General features: G+C 43.9%; 1 protein-coding gene across 3 annotated transcripts in view; it reads right to left on the bottom strand.

The window, feature by feature from the left end:
- CREB3L2 (cAMP responsive element binding protein 3 like 2) overlaps positions 1-22710 on the bottom strand; it is a 129058-nt gene that overhangs the window by 91587 nt on the left and 14761 nt on the right. The window contains exon 1 of one of the 3 annotated variants that reach the window (XM_050918752.1): positions 20629-20659. The exons of the other annotated variants lie outside the window; for them this stretch is intronic. The gene's annotated coding sequence lies outside the window, so the exon portion shown is untranslated. Of the gene's footprint in view, positions 1-20628; positions 20660-22710 lie in introns of those variants that run through there. 3 annotated transcript variants of the gene reach the window in all.

The following is a 22710-nucleotide window of genomic DNA, read 5'->3' as shown; positions in this document are numbered from 1 at the left end:
AAGGTATAACAAGAACCACTAGGTGAAGTTAGACAAATTCAGACTAGAAATAAGGGATACATTTTGAACATGAGAGTAATTAACCCATTGGAAAAATTTACCAAGAATTGGGGTGTATTCTCCATCACTGGAAATTTTTCAGTCAGTCAAAGATTAGATGTTTTTCTAAAAATTATGCTCTAATTGACAAGCTAATGGTATGCCCAGATGAGTGCCTCTCGGCCTCTTTTAATTAGTTCTGCTTCTGCGTTATCCACTCCAGAGACTATGGCTTTTCAGAGTCCATACTGCATGCTCAACTGCATTGACCATATGAGGTGCTTCACCAGGAAATGTTGAGCTTCTAGACTCCTTCTGCCTCCTTCATTTCCAGCTTACATCTCGTATTGTACAGTTCTCAGCAATACTTACCCCAAGTGTTGGGTGAAATGGTATTTTTCCTGCCAGAGAAACCTTTTGAAAGTCTTGATGGTTTGGTAGGCCTTATTAGTGACATTTGCTTCAAAAGAGTTCTGTATATTGATGCACTATTATTCAAGACAATCTTCTTTTGCCACTTTAATCAGGGCTTCTATTTCTTGTGTCACACAGGAATATTGCTCTCTTGGGGTTTCATCCATCTTCCTTTGTGCTCTTAGCTTCCTTCATGGATCACATAACTCAATAATCTTCTTCATGATCCAAGGTTTCTTCTTTAGTATCTGTTTGCCCAGGAGTTCATCCATGGTCTCTCTAATGTAGCAGGAGATTTTGTACTCTCTGATCCATGCACCCCATGCAGAGGTCAGCAGCTTGCAACTTTCATTCAATCATCTTCTTGAATTTCACTTGTGTTTCACAGACTTTCAGTTAACATTGTAACAGACTCTGAAGGTACTTGCTGGTCATTTCTTATTTCACAGTTTGGCCTTTGTGTTGGCTATTACTAAGTTCTGATTGGCTACTATGTCAGCCTTCTGGAAGGATCAACTCCCCATCATATCAGAACACCATCTCATTGAGGTCAGGAAGAAGTCAAACTGCTTGTGAGTCCGCAAATCTGGAAAGTCCAAGTCAATTGCCTTGACAATTAGTGCTTGAACAAGGTACTGTTAATATTAAGTCATTCCAAATCACAAACTGCATGAATCTCAGTCCTCTGTTTGTCTTGCATTGACTAATTTGAAAGTGATTGCCTCAATTTACAGCATAGCATGATATCAAAACAATCAGATGAAGAAAACTTGAATTTGCTGGATAAGTGGTACTCCTGAGGGAATTCTGCGCCACTGCCAAATGCAGAATCTTGCATAAATTAATGTTGTGCAGGCAGAATTTCCTCCTCTCCCCTCCCCCGAAATGGGCTGCAGAAACGTTGACCACCACTAGGAGCTGCTGGACCAGCAGAGCCAAGCTTGCGAACAGAAGACACTGCCAGAGGGAGGCAGAAGGACATGGAGGGTTTGCGGCAGCTGCAATTCCCAGCATACCCTGAAGGACAGAGGTGGCAGCGTGCAAGAAACTGCGCAACTGGGACCCAGCCTCAGGCTGTTTCACCCTCTAGATCCTTGGGAGGTAGAAGATGTGAGTGTCTGGGCTGGTGGGGGCCGCAGCTGGGCTCTGAGGGGAGGAGGTGAGAGTGCCTGGGCTGGGCAGGGGGTGAGTGTCTGTGTCCCCAGCTGGGTTCTGGGAGGGAGGGGACAGAAGCAGGAACTGGGCTGCCATAGGGGTTTCTTTAACTCTCTACTCCTGGGGGGATTTTTTGTTTGTGTCTGTAGTATTACAGACATACTTTCTGGCAGGTATTTTGAAATAAATTACCAAAATAATAACTGAAATTGGCATGATTATGTAGTGTTATTTTGAAAAATAAAATTTGCAGAATTCTGAAATATTGTACACAGACTTTTTAATTTTTGGTGCAGAATTCCTCTAGGAGTAGGATGAGTGGAGGGAGATTGCTGCAGGAAGTTTTGCAGATATGGGTACCAGCTGTAACGGACAGGAAGCACTCATGGCAAAATGTTTTTTGACAAGGTGACTGACTGGGCAGGATGACATATGAAGCGCTTCTCAAGGGTATGTGAAGACCTCAAATGTGGAGGAAGATTGCTGACCAATGACTTGCGTGTTGCGTTTAGAGTCATGTCACCACTAGTATAGTGCTTTGCACAATGAGAGAGAGAATGTACGTATGCATGCGCTAGTTCACACAACTTACTTCAGGAATGTTCCATAGCCTGTGTTATACATAAGGTCGGACGAAATAATCACAATGGTCTCATGGCCTTATAATCTAGGAATCAAAACTACAGTGGGAGTCGGAATCTGAAGCAAAACTAGAATTAAAGAATTCCTGGTTCCCAGTCCTGTGCTCAGATCAATGGTACCGGAATGGGGGAGGGGAAGGGGGGCGCACACATGCAAAGGGACCTTGGTCCTCCCACTTTTCACCACAGGCCCCCTCGTCCCTCCACTCCCACCCCCCACCCCAAGGCCCTGCCTTCCCGCCCCAGGCCAGGCTGGCAGCAGGAACCCAGCTGGGGAGCCACAAATCCTCCGCCTGCCCTGGGTGGGGTCCCAGGGGGTGGAGAAATGGGCCACGGCTTCCTCTTGGCCCCCCACCCCAGGCAGGTGGAGGGTCCATGACAGGGTTTCAGGCAGAAGGGACAGGGGCCCCTGACCCTCTCCACAACTTTTGGGAAGGTTTTGCTGGGGCTGGTTCACATCACCAGACTAGCCTCCTCCCTCCCTTAGGGCATGTCTACACTTACCTCCAGAGCGATCGATCCAGTGGAGGTCGATTTAGCGCGTCTAGTCTAGATGCGATAAATTGACCACCGAGCGCTCTCCCGTCAACTCCAGTACTCCACAGGAGTGAGCCACGTAGGTAGGGTCGACGGGGGAGCGTCAGCAGTCAACCACCGCAGTGAAGACACTGTGGTAAGTAGATCTAAGTACGTCAACTTCAGCTACATTATTCATGTAGCTGAAGTTGCATAACTTAGATCGATTCCCCTCCACCTCCCATAGTGTAGACCACGCCTCAGCCTGAGAAGAAAGCAAAATTGGCACTCCAAGAATAGAAATGTGAAGGTCCCCCACCATAGAGGAATTCCTTCTACATTCCAAGGGAAAATTGGCTTGAGCTGAGCTTTGCCATGTGGGTTCAGTGCTCTATACTGGAGGTGGACATTGTACATGTTGAAGACTCTCTCTGCTTTGGAGAAGTCCTAGGGCTTAGAGGAGAGTATTGCAAGTCAGAATTAGGAAACTTTGCCTGAGCTGAGTGAAGATATTTGTACAGCCCTGGCTACATTATGCTTTGTTCTAAACTGTCTCTCACTTTCATAAGTGAAATGCTGTTGCCTGCCCTCTCTTAGAAAGAGGGCACTTATTGTTCTCCTTCCAAGAGCAGAGGGCACTCAAGTCCTCCTGCTGTGGGGACCATATACTTTTAATCCATGCTCCTAGCGTGTACACCAGCAGGCACATGAAAAAAAAAATCACATCAGACATCTCTGAAGGGGAAGGGTTAATGCCTACTATTCTCCAATTTGCCATATGCCATTCAGATAGCACCTGGCACATTTCCTACTACAGAAGCGACGCATCACAGTGCTTCCAGGCATCCTGAGGGTGTTGAAAAGAAGGGTAGGGGTTCTCTTGCCAGGAAGCCTGACTAGTCCAGTTTTTTCTTAATCTCCCATAAGTCACAGTTCTGATCGTAACATACTATATTCTATGAGCCTCTCGGTGCACAGCAATCATGTCTGCAACAACTCCAACTGCAAGTACTTCCAGAATTCACAAATCGTTTTTCTCACTATTTGCACAGCAAGAGTTGTCACTTTGGGTTTAGCTACACTTGCATGTGTGCAGTGCTGGGAGTTACAGCTGTCTTCGTACAGCTGTATAGGGAAAGCGCTGGAGTGTGGCCACACTGACAGCTACCAGTGCTGCAGTGTGGCCACATTTGCAGCGGTGCTGGTAATGGTGCATTATGGGCAGCTATCCCACAGAGCACCTGGGCCCATTTTGGCGCCGTGGGTTGTGGGAAGGGGGCGGAGGGGGCAGGTCATTCTGCTTCCTGTCCCTATGCCCCATGATGCATCACTTCACATCCCAGCAATCCCTGTTTTTCCGTCCACGTTTGGCGCCATCTTGACTCTCTCAACAGTTTCTATGCAGTGCGATTTCTGAGAGAAATGGAGCCCGAACTGCTGAGGAGTATGCTGACAAGTCTCGCCAGCACATCACATTTGGCAGTTGAGCTATTCCTTAAGATCTAAAGTGATGAGGAGTCCGACGATGATAGCGAGTTGCCTGACGCATATGACACTAAATTGCTTCTGACATCACTGCTCTACAGCCAAAATGCTTCTGAAATAAATGTAGTCCAACTTTACTAATTCTGGGTCACTGAGAACAAAAATGATGCTTAAAATTGTTGATTGGCTCTAGTTTTCAAGATATGCTATTGGGTCAGTATATACGACCCTTGACTTGGGAATGGCGGAGGATAAGTGAGTTATAAAGGGAAGGGATCTCAATTTAAACCAGAAATAACTAAAATACATCTTTGACTGGATCTATGAATAAATCTATGACTGGGTTTGGCCAGTACTTGCTTTTTAGGCAAAACAATGAATGATGCAATCTGAAGCTGGTATTGCATCATACATGATATGAATTGCATCATGTTATTCCTAGAAGTCATGGATGATGCAATCATAACGAAGCTTACATCACTCTGATGAACAAATTGCCCTAGATCAGCTCTAGAAATCATACAGTGTTGTGCTCTCTTATTTGTCAGTGTTTGATTTTGCAAAGGGAGACATTTCTGTTTAGCCAAACTGAGCAGAGATGCCTCATACTTGTGTGAACAGTGCAGATAACTTCTGCTATGTTTGCGGTGAAGTGACTTTTGCATCACAAAAGCACAGTGTAACCACGATGGTTAAGAAAGCCTATCACCTTTATTTTGGCTGCAAAATTGGAGATCAAGACAAGAGGTGGGCCCCACACACATGCTGCAACATTTGTGCAACAAATCTTCGCCAGGGGTTGAACAGGAAAAGGAAATCTATGCCTTTTGCAGTGCCAATGATTTGGAGAGAGCCAACAGATCATACCAGCAATTGTTACTACTGCATGGTGCCTCCAGTTGGGAAAGGTGTGTCAAGGAAGAAAAAGTGGACTGTGCATTATACAAACATTCCATCAGCTATACGCCCAGTACCCCACGGAGAAGGACTGCCAGTTCCTGATGCACCAGAATCACTCTCACTTGAGTCAGACGAGGAAGAGGATGAAACTTCTGGTCCTGAACCATCAATGTCATAGGACCCACATTTTCTCCCATCCTCCTCCTCTGAACCACACCTCATAACACAAGGTGAACTGAATGACCTTGTCAGGGATTTGGAACTACCCATGAGTAAGGCAGAGCTGTTGGGCTCGAGACTACAGCAGTGGAATCTCCTGGCAGGCTATCAGGGCAAATGGAGCCCATCAATGCTTGCAGACTATTGCTGGACAGTGACAAGAGATGCTCCATTTAATGAATACAAGAGACAAGCCAAGAAGTGCCGAGTAGACACTGAATAGGACTAAACTACGTACATAATAGTTTTTTGCCTTTTGTTTCATAATATATTTTATTTATATAACCCTTTTGCTGATTTTTAAAGTGTTACATAAACAGGACAGGTGAAATATCATCATGTAAAGCAACCATAAACACATGAAAAGACCTAGGTTTACAATTTATGATTAAAACTCTACTATCTACACAATATACATAGACATAAAATGTAAAAACTTAAATATCTTAGAAACAGTAGCCAGTTGTTTTAATTGTCATATTTGAATTCAGCACATCAAAATACATAATAAATATCACATTTTATCTCTGAAGCAGAATAGTTCTCAAAAATTGTAGACCAGTGCATTCAGGGAAATGCTCAGCACCGTGGAATGCCACTTTTGGGCTCGGGAAACAAGAACTGAGTGGTGGGATCACATCGTCATGGAAGTCTGGGATGACGAGCAGTGGATGCAGAACTTTCAGATGAGAAAAGCCACTTTCATGGGACTGTGTGAGGAGCTCGCCCCCACTCTGCAGCGCAAGGACATGAGATTGAGAGCTGCCCTGCCGGTGGAGAAGTGGGTGGCTATTGCAATCTGGAAGCTGGCAACTCCAGACAGCTACCGATCAGTCGGTAACCAGTTTGGAGTGGGAAAGTCGACCGTTGGAATTGTGTTGATGCAAGTTTGCAGGGCTATTAATCGCATCCTGCTAAGAAGAACCGTGACTCTAGGGAACATGCAGGACATTGTGGATGGCTTTGCACAAATGGGTTTCCCTAACTGTGGAGGGGCAATAGATGGGACGCATATTCCTATTCTGGCACCAGCCCACCGAGCATCTGAGTACGTTAATCAGAAGGAGTATTTCTCTATGGTTCTCCAGGCGCTTGTGGATCACCGTGGGCATTTCATTGACATTAACACAGGCTGGCCTGGAAAGGTGCATGATGCACGCATCTTTCATAACACTGGCCTGTTCAGGAAGATGCAGGCAGGGACTTTTTTCCCAGATCGAAAGATCACAGTAGGGGACGTTGAGATGCCCATTGTGATCCTTGGAGACCCCGCTTACCTGTTAATGCCTTGGCTCATGAAACCATATACAGGGAAGCTTGACAGGAGCAAGGACCAGTTCAACTTCAGGCTGAGCCGGTGCCGAATGACTGTGGAGTGTGCTTTTGGCCGTTTAAAGGGGCACTGGCGATCTCTGTATGGGAAGCTAGACTGGGGGAAAGCAGCATCCCTGCGGTTATGTCTGCGTGCTGTACTCTCCATAATATTTGTGAAGGGAAGGGTGAAAGATTCAGTCAGGCATGGACCTCTGAGGTTCAACGCCTGGAGGCTGAATTTGCACAGCCAGAGAGCAGGGTTACTAGAGAGGCCCAGCTCAGGGCTGCAAGGATTAGGGATACCTTGAGGGAGGAATTTGAGGCTGAAAACCAACAGTAATGTTTGGTGCCTTGCACATAAGTAAAGTGCAGTGGTTATAATGTTAGTAGGAATCTGAATTTCCTAAGCTGATTTGCAGTGCTTGTTTCTTTCCTGGGCTAAGGTATCTTTGACTTTCTGCAATAAAGACTGTTTTCAAAGCCAATAATTCATTTATTGAATAGAAAATAACTATTGACAGACACACAACATTTTGGGAACCTAAAACGGCAGGGGAGCGTGGTGGGGAACTGTACAGTCACAGGTTTGAATGTGTCCTGTCTGGAGTGCTGTGCAATGACTGCTGCACTTCAGGATGCTTATACTGCATGGTGATGGGGGTTGAATGCAGAGTGTAAAGGTCGTAGTTCTCAGGGCTGGTTGGTGAACGTACAGGTGTTGGGGGCAGCTGGTGGTGGTAAAACCTGAATGCTGGGGAAGGGGGTTTTGAGCTGACATTGGGGCACAAGGGAAAGAGCTTTGAGATGGGGGTGGGGGGAGGGCGGTGCGATAGCGCTCTGCCTGCATGGCTACAAGCGCCTGGATAGAGTCTGCTTGGCGCGCCAGGATGCTTATCAGTTGCTTTGTGCTTTTCTTCCTGGCTGCTGTGTTTTTCTGGTGGATCCTGCTTTCCCTTTCCCTCCAGTCCTGCACTTTTTGATTCTCTGTGAGAGACTGCTGCATAACTTTTTGCAGGATGTCTTCTTTGCTTTTTCGCAGCTTCTTCCAGAGGTTTTGGAGTCTTTGAGCCGTTGATAACACAGGCAGCTGAGATCTCAAGTTTGCTTGTGGAAAGGCAACGCTTAACAGAGGCAGCATTGTTTATATCAGACAGTTATTCCCACACAGTGAAGGAGTTTACAGTCTTCACCAAAGCATAAATTTTCCCATACCAAAAGGAGCGCACATAACCCACAGGAGCCCCAAAATGGTGAGTAAGGAGGACTGATAGCCCAAGGACAGTACAGCCCTGAAGCAATCTGTGCATTGGGGAAAGCAAACAGCTGCAGGGGGCACCTACACTGAACAGTCTCCCAACATTTTCCACAGGAGTTGATCCTGGAAGATATCTCACTGCTACAGGTCACCTGGGAAGAGCGGGAAGGTCTTCTACAGCAATGCGGATTCCGCCCTGGCCCCTATGCAGCTTGCCTGTGTCTTGCAATGGTCCCCCCACCCCTCGCGGCACAGTGGCGTGGCCGCGTTAGCCTGACTGGGACAAGGACCACAGTGGCTCTCCCAATAAACTTGCGCAAGCGCATTGCCCACACTCTGGCTGAAAGTTTGGAAGAGATTATCAAGGCCGATTACCACGACGTGATAGACCACATCAACGGGCTATTCCATATCTAGGCATGCATGCATGCAGCCCTAACCCTCCCTCCTCTCCCAAAAAATGTCCATCCTGAAAATAAAAGCCACTTACCGGGAACCCGCTCCTCTGTTTGTCCTCCACCAAGTACCAGCTGCTGCGACTGGTTACCTTGCTCCTGGCTGCATATCTCCTGAGACTCCGGGGTGTCCTCCCCACCCCAGTACCCTCATTCTCAGTTTTCTCCTCCCCTCCCTCCTCTTCCCCCCCCACTCTGAAGTGTCCATCGTGGTCCACGGATTGGCAGTAGGGTCACCCGCAAGTATCGCGTCCAGCTCTTTGTAAAAACGGCAGGTCATGGGGGCAGTGCCGGAGCGGCGGTTTCCCTTGCAGGCTTCGCAATAGGTACTCCACAGCTCCTTCACTTTAACCCTGCACTGCAGCGCATCCCGGTCATGGCCCCTTTCCAGCATGGCTCTTGATATCTGCCCATAGGTATCTTAATTCCTACGGCTGGAGCGCAGCTGGAACTGCACAGCTTCCTCCCTCCAAACACTGATGAGGTCCAGCAACTCGCCATTGCTCCATGCTGGGGCTCGTTTGGCGCGTGGAGGCATGGCCACCTGGAAAGATTCACTGATTGCTCAGCCACGTGTGGAGTGCAAACAAACAGGAAGGGGATTTTTAAAATTCCCGGGGCATTTAAAGGGCAGGTCACCTGAGGCCAGGGCAGTAGAGTGCGAACTGATAAGCAGAGTGGCTGAACAGGCATTCTAGGATACCTCTGAATACCTCTGGAGGTCAACAACAGCGCTTTTGGTGGTCACACTGGCGGAGCAGCGCTGCATCACCAGCGCTGCAGTCGTTATTCCCCAGGCCGAGGTGGAGCACAGCCAGCGCTGTAGCCAGGGAGATAACACGCTATATGTGCCTTGCAAGTGTGGACGGTGAGTGAGTTGCAGCGCTGTAAAGCCACCACCAGCGCTGCAACTCTCCAGTGTAGCCAAGCCCTATGTTGCACAGCATGCCCACAGCATGGAACTTCACAGCCACAGCAGTGTTAGAACTCAGGTCCTCCTGCTCCAAAACAGAGATCTCTTCCTCTTGAGCTAAAAAGAGAACCTCTGGTAGCAACAGAGAGCTTGGAAAATACAGATGAGTAGTGCAGATTCCAGCTAACATAGGACAGCAGTGCACTTACACATTAGCTCATTCATTCTAACATTAATGCTAGTTTGCAACTCCTGTTAACCAAGACTGTGGAACGTAAATCTTAGAAAAGGAAAAGGAAGCTTTTTCACCTTGTATTAAGTATTTGACAAGGGAGTGTATATGGAGAAATCCCAGACCATTAAACACTGCCGCATCTTTCTCCTCTTATTCATATGAAGTTCCATTTAGTGGGACCCCACAATGTGTTAATTTGTGTCCCTTTAGTAAGGCTGCCCATCTTCACTCATTCTTATGCACGAGTCTCCCAAGGGGGAAGGCAATGCATAAACACCAAAACTGCCCACTCTGGCGTCAAGTGACGCTAAAACTTAAAACAAGTTAGACATATTAGACAGTGTTACACCAAACGGGCCAAAGGTGACAAGAGCAACAGAAGAGATTCACTAGAAAGCCTACATTTGAAAGATTTCATCAGCGTTAGCAAAAAATAGTGAGACGTACCCAGTTTACTTTATCCTGTGTATATGTAAATTCCTTAATAAAACATTGCAGTGAAACATCAAAAAAAAACAGAAGAGATTCACTTAAATGTCTATTAAGGTTTTCTTTAGGGGGAACAAAAAAGCTCTGATGTCGATCTCAAAATTCAGTTCGTGCTGTTGTGTCCTTCATGTGCTAAACCACCACCCAAAGGTGCATCTCCTTTGCTACTCTTGCTGTTTCCTAAAGCAATGTAAAATACCAGTTCTTCATTATCTTTACTCTTTCTTATTCAACAGTAAAACATTACACTCAAAGGATGTTTTGCCTTGGGCTGTTTCCCCATCCTGTTACACAAAAGAACTTTAAAAAAAAATAGCTTAACATACAAGTTGATTCCAAAAACTGACACAGCAAGATTTCTAGTGATTGACGAGTGTGTTCAGTTCCTGAACCCTCTGAGAATACACCAAATACTCTCTGCATGTCTGCTTTGCTGTTCACATCATTTTTAGGCACCGATGGCAAGGGCTCTCCTATCTTCCTTTATATGGCCTAATCCTTTTCATCACCTCCCGCAAGACAGCTTCTTAACCAGAAGAACTGGCTGAGCCAGTTGGGTTAAACTTTATCAGCTAATCATTGACCAAACAAAGGAATGAATGTTGCTTAGGCTGCCTCCCCCAATCTGACAGGTAGGTCACACTTTCCAAAATGGCACCTATATGTATAACTGCATGAAGTTTGCAAAAGGAGAGAGAAAAGGGGAAATGCAATTTACAAATAGAGCTTGGTGTGAAAAGCCCAGTATAACTTTTACTACAGAGTCACAGTTGTTACTTCATAATACTTAGGAGTCTGGCCTCGCTTGCTTGTTCTGGCACCCCATGCTACAAGAAAGATTCCAGTCATCTACTCTGTGTCCTCTCTCTCCTCCTGAATGGCCCAATTAATTGTACTTGATTTTTTATTTATAAACTATTCATACAGGCTAATTTTTCCCTCTTTCAAATAAAATTTTAAATGCTCTCCTCCCCCCAGTTTTGTCTCATCTAAAAAGCTCTCTCAGGTCAGCGTATGCAGATGGAAGGTGTTGCTCTATTTAAACGTTTCAGATGGTGGCAGGTATACTTTGCAAATGGGGACGGATCAGATTATACATACATTTTAAACAAACAAGAGCAAATGTCATAAGAACACAAGAATGATCATACTGGGTCAGACCAAAGGTCCATCTAGCCCAGCATCCTGTCTTCCAACAGTGGCCAATGCCAGGTGCCCTAGAGGGAATGAACAGAACATGTAATCATCAAGTGATTCATTCCCTGTCACCTATTCCCAGCTTCTGGCAAATAGAGGTTAGGGCACCATCCCTGTCTATCCTGGCTAATAGCTATTGATAGACCCATCCTCCATGAACTTATCTAGTTCTTTTTTGAACCCTGTTATATTCTTGGCCTGGTCACTGGTCAATTTTTTCTAATGTAAGATTCTATTCAAATTTCCAGCTAATCGGGACTCTCCAGCATTTTGAGACCTGTAATGCAACATACTTATTGAAAGCAAAGTGCCTCAGAAGGCTAGGGACCCTGGGTGAGGTGCACTGATGCTACAAGACACTGAACACAAGAAGTGTATGCCATTAGTGATCAGAAACAACAGAAACCTATGGAGAATTTAGAGAGGCTTTTCAAAGCCTGTGGGAAAGTCAAGCCTGGATTTTCCTAGGCCCTCATATTTTCTCTTTTTAAAGCATTTGTTACCCTAGCTAATTAACACAGGGGTAGACTTTCCAATGTGCTGGGGGGCGCTCGAACCCTAGCTCTGCCCCAGGTCCTGCCCACCCTCCACCCCTTCCCCAAGGCTCCAGCCCTGGCCCCACCTGTGGCCCTTCCTGCCCCACCTTTACCTACCCATCTCTACAAAGAAAATTGTAGGATTGAGGAATCTGGTATAAAAGTAGAAAGAAAAAGAAAAAAATACTAAGATTTATCCCATTATCCCACTGGGAGAAGTGCTGATAGGGGGCTCAGCACCCACCATTTTTCCCCCCATGGGTGCTCCAGCCCCAGAGTACCCATGGAGTCCATGCCTATGCTAATTAACTCATGTCAGCCCTGTTAAGTCTCCCGCCTCAAACAGCCACATCATCAGGTTACAGATAGTCTTCTGTGGCTGCTGAGGGCTTCATCTTTGGGGCAATAAAATATCCAGTCACATTCTAACATTTTGCCTTATGAGGCTGAATCCTGCTCATCTTAACATAAGAACGGCTATACTGGGTCAGACCAAATGTCCCTCTAGCCCAGTATCCTGTCTTCCAACAGCAGCCAATGCTAGATGCCCCAGAGGGAATGAACAGACCAAGTAATCACCAAGTGATCCATCCCCTTCTGCCCACTCCCAGCCTCTGGCAAACAGAGGCTAGGGATGCCATTTCTGCCCAGCTTCGCTAATAGCCATTGATGGACCTATCCTTCGTGAATTTATCGGTTCAAAAAAGAGCTACTGTTATACTCTTGGCCTTCACAACATCTTCTGGAAAGGAGTTCCACAGGTTGACTGTGCATTGTGCATCTTACTCGCACTATCGGAAGTTCCCTTGACTTTGCTGGGACTGCTCACATAAGTAAGGCAAGCTGGATTCAGCACCAAATCGTGAGATAACTCACTAATCTCCAACACAAGCACTGCACAGGAGGCCGGCAGGCAGGAGTCTTATCAGAGCCTCCCCACTGCCAATAAAATCTCTGGAGCTCTTACACTTGGCCACTTCTGAACAAGCCTGATCACAGCCATCGAGGATGTACTTTAAAAGTAATGAGGAAAGGGAAGAGGAGGAAATAGAAAAGGGGCCCCAGCTGCATCTCACATAGTGCATAGAGAGCTACATTTTGTCCCCGCTTTCCGTTTTTGGCATAGATACATGGAAAAGTTCATTTTTTAAATGAACGCCGCCCACCAAAACAGCAATACTGCTTGTTTTTAAAAGTAAACTAAAGCTTCTGAGAAGATTAAATGTATATTTGCATCTAAATGTATATGCATACACTGCTTTCAAGGTCACTGTCCAGGGACCACCCTCATCCACCCCAAAGCAAGAACACACTTCTGTTTGGCTTGGCCCAGTCTCCCCAAAGAATTGCATCACTAACTGGAAACAATTTTGCAGGCAATTTCCAAGAAAATACTTGGATGACTGATGCAATCACATGCCCTACCCCCAAAAGAAGGGAAAAGAAAAATCAAAGAATTATTCTAATTTACAGTGTCCTCAATTGACCTAACTGGCAACATGTTCTGGACAAGGTGAAATAAATCTGCCCTCAAAAGTGCGGCCTGGACTCTTCTTTGGATCACAGCAACGACAGCTTGGGTCTATGGTTAGAGGGTTAGCAGCCTCTTTTTTTTTTAATTAAGACAACCTGTGCTATCATCACCAACTAGTTCAAGTTCTAGCTTTATTTTATTGATATGAGTCAATACCCCTAGCTTTATCTGAACCCAAGTCATATCACTACACCGAGACAATGAGCCCCAACAGGGAGAAATATGTCCAGAGGTGTATACCTGGCCCAAATAAACCCTGCTCCAGTGTGAGAGCTGCTATCTGCAAGAGTGCCAGACATAGGAATTTTGAAGCAATTTGATTTTAATCAGCTTGTATGAATATTAATACCCTGAAAGCTCTTCCACAGCTCACAAGAGACATGGTGGGTGAGGTAATCGCTTTCATTGGATCAACTTCTGTTGGTAACGGAGACAAGCTTTTGGAGGTACACAGAGCTCTTCAGGTTTGGAAGAGGTAATCCACTAGGGTCAGTAAGGTATAATTGTTTAATCCCTCCCCCCATTTTTTGTCCTATGACCACAGAGGTGTTAACAGGCGACTCTACCTTGAATGATCCCTTAGAATACGTGCTAACTATTTATGCTAAAACAATCGGTTCCACCTTGAATTTAGCTGCGATGCTAAGAGTACCTTTCCCAGACCTGAAGAATAGCTGTGTGTGTGGCTCAAAAGCTTGTCTCTCTCACTAACAGAAGTTGGTCCAATGAAAGATATTACCTCACCCACCTTGTCTCTCTAATATCCTGGGATCGACATGGCTACAACTACACTGCATACTTCCAGCTCACAATCATTTCAGAGAGTTTAGTCATGTCTGAACTCTGGGAACAGCTTAGAGTTTTGAGCACCATTGCACAGAGAAAGTTCTTTTTGCAAATCAGAAGCATGGAAGCCTTTCCCCAGGTAGGCATCCAGACCTCTGTGCCCCATTTCTATCTAGAATTCTTCACATCCATGTTTGTCTCATCTTCTCCTACATCTGTTTCCTTACCTCTGCCCAGGCTTTGACACACATTCCGCTACCACTGCTACTAAACTGCCCTGTTCAGTCTACATGGCTAAGACTCAAGACTGATTGTTGAAACTTCAGCTTTCAAGCCCTTATTTAGGCATCTACATCTGACTTCACTTTCTAAAATAACTAGTGATTTTGGAGGGCCTTAATTTTGGATGTCCAGCTTGAAACACCTGAAAGGGACCTGATTTTCTGAAACCAAGTACTCCCCTTCTGAAAACAGGGCCCCTCTAAGGTGTTTCAAGTTGGATACCTGAAATGACTGTCTACTTTTGAAAATCTTAGTATTCTTTATTTGTCTTTTTCCTTCTACTTTTATACCAGATTCCCCAATCCTACGGTTTCTATTGTCACTGTGGGGGCATCAGTTCCCTTATGAGAAGGATAGTCTGGAGGTTAGGGCACAAATCTAGGACATGTTTAACCTGAGTCCAAACCCTGCTCCATCACGGACTTCCTGTAAGACCTTGGGCAAGTCACTTATCCTCTTTATGCCTCAGTTCCTCAGCTGGACATTGGGGACAATGCTACTTAATTTGTGAGGGTCAGTAAACTGAAAATTATGACAGAAATGAGGCTAAGGATGAGGAAGCTTTCCAGGAATGTGTGCCTACTGCATGTCAATCACAACTCAGCTACAGGGAGCAGCAACTTCAACAGCTTGAATCCCAACCAACTCACTAAGGCCTGTCTCAAATACTTCTACAGTATGCTGCATGCAGCTTTGGAGGCGTTGAGCGGCAGGAGGGGGATAGTGAGACAAGTTCCTGAACATAAATCTCCCACACACCAGCATGGTGCACATACCCCGAGCACTCTACAATGAGGGTCTCAAACAGCACAAAGGAGGAGCTGAACACACTTTTTAGAACTGCCGGTTTCAAAAGAGCTTTCAGAGCATCTTTTAAGTAACAGGTCTCACTTTCTAGCCTGCATTAGGCACATCACTTAAAAGGAAGCCATCTTTCTGCCCACAACAAATTTCCAAGGATAAAAAAACTGAGAGAAATTTAAAATGCACACACTACAAAGAAAACTTCCTCTGTTTGTACAGCTGGTGGAAGTGTGTAGACCCTCACACAGACAAGGCCAAGTCCTCTCTTTTCTATTATGAGATTCTCATATTCAGCATATGTCCTAACTGGGCACTCAGGCTTATTTGTTAAAGTAGTTAAGAAGGGGAAGAACCTGAGACACTTGAAGTTTTACTTAGATTTTCAGAAACCCTTGGACAAGGTCCCTCATAAAAGGCTCTTAAGCAAAGTAAGCTGTCATGGGATAAGAGGGAAAGTCCTCTAATGGATCAGTAACTGGTTAAAAGATAGGAAACAAAGGGCAGGAATATATGGTCAGTTTTCAGAATGGAGAGAAGTAAATACTGGTGTCCCCCAGGGGTCTGTACTGGGCCAAGTCCTATACAATACATTCATAAATGATCTGGAAAAAGGGGTAAGCAGTGAGGTGGTGAAAACTGCAGATAACTATCTTGAGCAATTTTGTAAGTCCCAGGCAAACAGCGAAGAGCTACAAAAGGATCTCTCAAACCTGGGTGACTGGGCAACAAAATGGCAGATGAAATTCAATATTGAGAGATGCAAAGTAAGGCACATTGGAAAACAATCTCAATTATACATATAAAATGATGGGGTCTAAATTAGTTGTTACCATTCAAGAAAGATCTTGGAGTCACTGTGGATAGTTCTCTGAAAACATCCACTCAATGTGCGGCAGCTGTCAAAATGGTGACCAGAATGTTGGGAATCATTAAGAAAAAAAGGATAGCTAGTAAGACTGAAAAATATCATATTGCCTCTATATAAATCCTTGGTACGCCCACATCTTGAATACTGCGTGCAGATGTGGTCACCCATCTCCAAAAAGATACATTGGAACTGGAAAAGGTTCAGAAAGGGGCAACAAAAATTATTAGGGGTATGGAACAGCTGCCATATGAGCAGAGATTAATAAGATTGGGCCTTTTCAGCTTGGAAAAGAGACAACTAAGGGGGGATATGATAGCCACAATTTTATAGACCTCTATGTGGAGAAAGTAAATAAGGAAGTGTTATTTACTCCTTCTCACAACACAAGAACTAGGGGGTCATCAAATGAAATTAATAGGCAGCAGGTTTAAAAACAAACAAAAAAGGATTTTTTCCATACAATGCATAGTGAACCGGTGGAACTCCTTGCCAGAGGATGTTGTGAAGGCCAAAATTATAACAGAGTTCAAAAAAGAACTAAATAAATTCATGAAGGATAGGTTCATCAATAGCTATTAGCCAGGATGGTGTCTCTATCCTCTGTTTGCCAGAAGCTGGGAATGGGCAACAGTGGATGGATCACTTGATCATTATCTGTTCTGTTCATTCCCTCTGGGGCACCTGGCATTGGCCACTGTCAGAAGATAGGATATTGGGCTAGTTAGAACTTTGGTCTGACCCAGTATGGCTGTTCTTATGTGGAGTGACTGTATACGACTGTTGGGGGGGGGGGGGGAGAGAGAGAGAGAGAGAGAGAGAAGATTTAGAGAAAGTCTCAAAAGACAATTTCCTCAAGACAGACACTGAGTAGATGGCAGAATTATGCTGCATCTACCATAAACCTAAAAAATGACGAGGATACCTACATCAGAACATGGAATGGTATTAACCACCTGTGAACTCATTTGATGCAGCTGCAGCAGGTACCTCAAATCACCCCCCCTCCACATGAAATATAAATGGTTTAAAACAGATTATACAGCTCAGAAGCACTCATACAGATTCAACACCCATCTCTTCAGCTATGCTGTCCACAGAAGCTTAAACGTCAAAGTATTCTTCCTTCAGAGACTGAGACAGCTGGGGGGCAAGGGGAGAAGGTCACTTATCTGAACGGCTCTTGAATATGAAGCATGTTAAGAAAAGAAAATTACCCATCCTTTCTGAATGTTAATGTTCTAAATCTCATCTCCAGTGCACACGTCACTTTCTCTCTCTAACCCAGTCACGCTTTGCCATACAGGTTGTGTCCATATGGACTAAACAGTGGCTGAATCTAGGTTACCCAAAAAAGGCACCAATGTAGCTCTTCCACTGACATAGCGCTGTGCACACCAGCGCTTAGGTCACTATAACTTAAATCACTCAGAGGGAGCTTTATTCACACTTTGTGTGACATTACAGCTTAAGTCGGTATAAGTTGTGTGAATGTAACCAGAGAGAGAGAACAGCAAGTGGAATGGACTATGACAAGCAGTGTAGTGCTGAGCAATGTGCCGCAGGTGTTGATGGTGCAAGGCACCATCTCAGAGGTTTAGTGTCATTTAGGGGCAAGGAAGGAAGAGGAGAATCTCACATTGTTGTAAAATGGGGGTGGGGAAGATGGTCCAATTTCTGAGTGAGTTGACTAGACTGGTAACAAAGGAGTAAAAACAACAACTCAATCTCAACCCTGACGTTAAAGCAGGTCACTTCTCTCCCCTCTGAGCATCTCACCCCACTTCCTTCCCCCGTATTACACACACACAGTCACTTTTTGCTTTTCTTATCCCTCATTTTAAAGTTTTATCTGCATTCTTCTCTTCCTCCTCTAGCACATGTTGCAGCAAATGTTCCTTTAGCTGAGAATATCTGTATGTTGCTCTCTCTAGGGACTGTTAATGCTACTCTAATCAGTTGCTGGAGACCAATGCAGTACCTGTCACCCCAGAGGCTGAGTATGTTTGGCATTTCTCCCAGACAGCAGTAGTACAGTGAATGACGTACCAAACTTGGCTCTAAACTCATTTATACTGTCTTTATATTGTGGGGCCAGTCCCCTAATGCTTGTAGTCTTATCCTCTCCACTTCCTCTTCCCTTTATGTCTGCTTTCCCTCTTATTGCCACATAACAATGTTGTGCATGTGCTCAGAGGTGGCAGCAAGAACAGCAACAGATTGAAACAAATGATATCCTTGTGGTATATTCAAGCTTTAAGCTTGAAACGCTGGGGAGGGAGGGTACTGAGATTCCTGGTCCTGCTTGCAGCAGGGGGCTGGTAGCAAAGTATGTGATCTGATGCAGTCTGGAAAGAACCAGCTTAAAATAAATTGGGGAAAGTTGTTCCTTGCTCCCTTAGGGAGCAGCCTGCTTTCTTTCTCTGTTTTGGCGTTTAGAACCTTAACATACGAATTATAAGAAATAATGTATAGTTACACACACATGCTGGAAGGTTGCAATGAATATAATCCCAGACTCCAGTTCAGCAAAGCACTTAAGCACCTGATTACACATTGAAATCAACGTGTCTTAAGTACACATTTAATTGCTTTGCTGAACAGGTGTGGATTTAAGGAGTTGCTTAAATACCTAGTTAGTTTCACTCCACTGCTCTAGCAGGCCTATTAAGGAAACACCAGGTGCAGGAGCAGATTCAGAAAGTTTAAGACCAGAAGGGATCATTAGATCAACTTGTCTCACTTCCTGTATGACACATTCAAACAAAATATTTTAATAAAACTGAATTGGCCCACATTATCAAACAATCCAGATTGCTCTGTATGACTTCTCTGACCTCATTGTTAATTACTAATCTGCCAATCTGTGTAATTAGTAAATTTTATCAGTAGTGATTTTACATTTACTTCCAAACTATTGATAAAGTGTTGACTAGCACCAGACTCAGCACCAATCCCTTCGAAAGTCCAATAGAAACATTCCCATTCATTGATTCCGCATTGACTATTACTACAAGATGTCATTTAGGTAATTCTCAATCCATTTAACGTGTTTTATTGATATTGTATAGTACTAATTTTATCACAATGTCATGTGCTACTAAATCAAATGCCTTACCAAAGGCTAAATGTATTACATTTATGCAGTTACATTTATCAACCAAATTTGCTATCTCAAAGAATGAGATCAGGTTTCTTCAACAAGAGCTATTTTCATAAAACTACATTGACTGACATTAATTGTATTTCTATCTTTAATTTTTTATTAAATTAATACTGTATCTACTTCTCCATTATTTTATCCTGGATTGATGTCAAACTAACTGACCTATATAGTTTCCTGGGTCATCTTGTATGCCCTTTTTAAATATTGGCACAACATTTTCAACTTTTCCAATCTTCTGGAATTTCCCCAATATTCTGAGATTTTTAATAAATCTAACATCAGCAAGTGAGATTCTCCTCAGCTAACTCAACAGGACTCTTGGGTGCAAGTTACCGGGGGCTCCTGATTTAGAAGTGTTTATTCCTAGAAGATGTGTGACATCCTCCTTGGTTACTAGTGGACAGGAAAGTACTTGTGTGTGTTAACTATGATACAAGTGCATCATCCTGCTTCTTTCCAAATACAGAACAAAAATATTTATTGAACATTTCTGCCTTTTGTGCATCATTATGAATTTTATCATCTCCATCTAGTAATGGGCCTACATTGCTTGGATTTCTTTTGTTCCTAATATACTTCAATTCCTGATTGTCCTTAGCCCTGCCAGCCATGGATTTCCCCCCAGGTCTTTAGCATCCCTTGTTTTTCCTGCACCTTATAACTTCTAATTTATATTGACTGCTATCAATTTCCCCCACAAGTGCTATCCTCTACTTGGGTTAGGGCTATGAGAATGGAGAACTTATTTTTCTGAAGACTGTCAAAAATTGGACCTCTGGATTCAAAAGCCTCTTCATGAGCATGGAGGTTAAGTCCATTAATGGCTATTAGCCAGGATGAGTAAGGAATGGTGTCCCTAGCCTCTGTTTGTCATGGCAGGAGAGAGATCACTAGATCATTACCTGTTAGGTTCACTCCTTCTGGAACACCTGGCATTGGTCACTGTCGGTAGACAGGAGACTGGGCTGGATGGATCTGTGTCCAGTTTTGGGCCCCACACTCAGGGCCAGTGCAAGGATATTTTGAGCCCTAGGCGAAATTTCCATCTTGCGCCCCCCCCCCCCACCAAAAAATCACATACATTATACACAATACATGAGCAGTGACAGAATTTTTTGTACATGGATGATGCTGGTATTCAAGATGCGCCAGAGATTAAAATGGCAATTGTTAAAATTCTAATATAAAGATGTGTTTTATTGTAACTATGAATTGTTCATTCTCTTTGCAATATTATAACAACTGTAGAAGAAACCACAGTTTCAGCAAGGCCTCAGACTGTCTATTCTTGTATCAATACTGAAAAACTCATAAATTAACTATAACCTGAAACTGAGAAAAAGCCTTCCAACTCACCATTGTAGTTTGTTTGTTTTTTTTAACACAAGCAGTTATGATCATGTCATCTCCACACCCCCTTCAAAATACCTGCCAAAGCAATGCATGTTGAATGCTTTAAACCTTCCTCATAAACCAGTTCCTCCAACCACTTCATTTTTGTTGCTCCTCTTTGAATTGCCTCAGGATAGTCTCTCACAGGTGTTCAGGTGCTAAGAATTAAAACACATACTCAAAATGCAGTCACAGCAGCACCAAGTGAGATTAGCAAGCTCTCAGACCCCATGACTTATGTGTATTCTTCCCCAAAAGTGTACTTTTTGCCACTGCAATTTCATGATTAATTTGCCATTCATATCCACCTCTGGCTTTTCTTTTGACACTAGTGCTTTCCAAGTCTCTCTCTCAGAATAATTATTTCAATTATTTTTCCTTCTGTTGCCTTAAGCGTTGCAAGTTTTCCACAATTAATCTATTATTTCTTGCCTTACTTATAACCTCTTTGCCCTCAGAGTATCTGTAAACATAATCAGCATGCTGAATTTCTTTTCCCCAGACCTGTCTTCTAGATCTTTAAATGAAGAGTTAAAGGGATACTATTGATTTGAAATCTAGTTAATTTCTAGAAGGGAGTTAAAGAGACGTTTCTGGTACTATATGGGCCCTGGCAGTTTTTCAGGTTTCATACTCACATTTTCCTATTTTAAAAAACAACTACTGTCTCTCTCTCTCTCTCTCCCCCCCCCCGGGACTGTGTGAAATATCCATACAGACAAGGAAAACTTACTAGCAGATGCCCTAAGAGCTCTTTCAGCTGGAAGAGCTATTCAGTTAAATGAATATCTACAAGTCACACAGCATTAGGATGAAGGTAAATTTACTTTGTTTCTTTTCCTAGTTCTGGGTGGGATATCATCTTATCTGCTTCAGCATTAAGTTTCCACTGAAGGGAACAAGGAACAATAGAATGGAATATGGACAAAATTCCAAAGCAGCAAGACGACAAATTCCTCATTCGTTTTCTAATAAAATGCCAAAGTTACTTTCCGCAGTGTTTTTTCCTTTAGGGGGTTATGAAGGAGCAAAGCTTGCCAGCTATGAGCAGAGTGAGCTGGCTGGGCATCCCAAGGGCAGGGTTAACACATAATGAAATCTCACATCTGCAGGCCTTCTGCAGGCTCCAGCTCACTCCTTCTCTTGCTCAACTAAAGTGTCTTTGTCATTTGTTAACTGTGCTCATGAGCCCTTCCTATCTGTTTCTGGTGTTCTCCCTTAAGGGATAGACAGCAGCTGGAATGAGAGGGGCCAGAGGAAATGCAAGCTTTGTTCTCAAGAGTTTGAGAGAAGAGTTTGTTTCCATGAGTCACATTGAGGGGGAAGGGCAAACCGAATACAGCCACTAAAAACATACATCCTTAACATAGTAGTTCTTACCCACTTCAATCTTTCACAAAAGAAAACAGAGGAGAGAGATGAGGCACCAGTCATACTTAAAAAAAACCACACAGAAGTCTTTTTTTTCAGACCATAGAAACAGACAAGTTTACAACCCCAACCCCTAAACACACACACCAAAAATGTAAGAGCCAGAATCACTCAAACAGAGCTGTGTGAGAGGATTGCTAGGAGGAAGGGGGCAGAGGCAGGAAATTCTAGCTGTAAGAAACAGAGAGAGAGAGAGAGAGATATACAATCAATACTTGTGACTAGCCCAGCCAGCCAGAATTACCAAAATGAGGGACAATATTCTGCAGGAAGTCAGCAACTGTCCCCTGTAGAGTAACTAACTTCTCACTGAAAAATGTACAATACCAAAGTCAATTTCCCCTGCCTTCATTCTGTATTACTAAGAACATCTGCATGAAAGCCAAACTCTTTAAAAGTATCTCCTTCCCAATGCCAGTTCCTCACATGAAGTCATAATCCTGCCTATAATGTACATCACTATCCTCTTCAGAGTAATTTTCATATACCACACACAGTTATTACTTCTGTTCTCGAGTAAGTAGGATTAGAATAACTTAGACATTGTTATCTTGAACTTGCTTAGTTTTAGTTCTGAGTATGTGTAGACCAAAAAATATACTGATTATATATATTAAACCAATTTTTCACTGGGCACTGAAAACTCCTGAGATGAAAATGACTACACAGAAAGCGCTTTCCACACCC

Source organism: Gopherus flavomarginatus, chromosome 1 (assembly GCF_025201925.1).
Source record: "Gopherus flavomarginatus isolate rGopFla2 chromosome 1, rGopFla2.mat.asm, whole genome shotgun sequence".
Classification (NCBI taxonomy): Eukaryota; Metazoa; Chordata; order Testudines; family Testudinidae; genus Gopherus; species Gopherus flavomarginatus.
Note: the sequence above shows the minus strand (reverse complement) of the source record. Positions and strands in the feature narration are given on the sequence as shown.